Source organism: Agrilus planipennis, unplaced genomic scaffold (assembly GCF_000699045.2).
Source record: "Agrilus planipennis isolate EAB-ADULT unplaced genomic scaffold, Apla_2.0 scaffold617, whole genome shotgun sequence".
NCBI classification, from domain to species: Eukaryota; Metazoa; Arthropoda; class Insecta; order Coleoptera; family Buprestidae; genus Agrilus; species Agrilus planipennis.
Genome location: NW_020439269.1, coordinates 14,235 through 16,365, shown reverse-complemented (window position 1 = coordinate 16,365; position 2,131 = coordinate 14,235).

Genomic DNA, 2,131 nt, shown 5'->3' with positions numbered 1-2,131 from the left:
AACAAAAATTAGTTGATGTTTGGAGATTTATTATGCGTTTTTTATACGTCACATGTAATAGAAATTATTCTAAGATATATTAGGTAAAACTAGAAATTTGTTTATTTTCTTCCGTTTTTTATCATTTGGCTTGGGAGTCCCATCATTGAGTTAGTGAGTTCAGAGTTACGCTTTCCTTGTATGGGTAATCGATACGGTAGAAGCGGCAACTCTTGAGGCTGAAAACCATAATTACTTCGACGAAGCTGAGCTATTAACCAGCTAGCAAGTTGATGTGCTCCTGGGCTGGAAAACTACGAAACTTGTTAATAAAATACCTATTCATTGGTATATATTAAAAAAGAAAATTACTTTGAATTAATTGTTTTGGATATGTCCATAAGAGCAGTGACATATTCTTTTAGTTTATGGAAAAGAAATGAATCTTTCTTGTAATTTCTGTATCAATACCATAAAATAAGGTAATTGTAAGTTTGATGGAATTTAATGGTGGTTTAATAGATTCTAAACTAATTACATGTCAGTTAATAACTGGGTATTCGATGTGTTCCCTTTTTTAAAATAAAATTTGTGTCTAAGTAAGCGATTTGTGTTCTACAATAAATTACTAAAAACTCAGTAGCTGAAAGTAAATTTTTGATTTAGTCAAAATAAGATAATAATAAGAATTAAATAAAATTAGTGTTATTCATTAGTAGTTTTAGGCTCCTGGATGTTTTTGTGTGAATCTATTTAGCAACATTACAAAAGTGTAAACATATTTTTCTCGTACCCTCTCAATACGAATAATAGTTTTATAAATAAATTAAAATTACACGCTTACTTCTCGTTCCAAGAATTTTTCTTCATCGCCTGATAAAGGATACGCTGTAATTAAGCAGATAGATACTAGAACTCCCAATCCAAGATAGTACAAGCGACTGAAAATGTTTGTCATTTTGGTGGTCTAAACTAAAATGCGATAAAAACACTGGTTTGCAACGGAAGTCACTTTTTTTATATTAGTCTCTTATCACAAGAATAACACCTACTGTTCTTAAAAACATTTTGAATACTGACAGATTAATTAATGGATATTAAAACAATATTTTCACAAAATCACTAACCGTATCAATTTGAGTGTAACTAGAATTTAATTGTGCTATATGTATCTATGTCGATAATGACTGGTTGATTCGGTTTGCAGAGTTAGGCTTCTTTATGCTTTTTTCAGATATTGGGTTCAAGTTGAACCAATAGTATTAAACCATAGGCCAACAAAATTGATGTCTGGAAAAATAATACTTTTTCATTTATTGAGTATCTTTAGTTTACTAATTTAAGATACAGTAAATATTATTTTTTTGATTGGGAGCAATATAATGTATAGAAATATTAAAGAAAAACACTCATTCTTTTAACTACACTCAAAATTAATTGTTCTGTTTAACGAATAAGTGCAGCTTGGCTTCTAAATTATCCAGGCCGATAAATTTTTTACTCTGTTATTACTTTCCCGAAGGTTTTTGATGCGTTAAATTTGAAAAGAGGTTAGGATTTATCCGAAAGCTCCAGTTTACTAAATATTCTGACTTAAAAATGTGAAAATTATTGGTTTTCAAGATACTTGATGTTATGTTGTATCGAAAGGTAATCTTTTTGATAAAACCAATCATGGAGATCGAAAAAACTACCCTACTTCTTTAATGATGAAATTTCATATAGGGTATGGTCTACGAACAGGGACAAATTCCGGGAAACCCAGACTAATGACGACTCTAATAATGAAAGATACAAGTGATTCCTTCTATGTATCTAAAAGGGTGTTCTAACTGAAGATATTTCAATATAACTTCCGTTACATTACAAATTCTTTGTAACTCGAATAGATGTTGTGGTTTTGAGACCCCATTGCATATAAAGTGATTTATATTGTTTCCAATTTTAGTAAAAAAATCGGGTAAGATTTGTAACTATTTGTATAAGCTGGAGAGTCATTTTAACGACTCATTTCTTAGACAACAGTAAAACAAATGAGAAATATGTACATCATATATTAATGTAAAATTTAAAAATAAATTAATTCAAATTTCGTCATCATTTTTCTCTAACTAGAACATTCTAGTAATCGAACGTTTGAGGTGTCAAATGT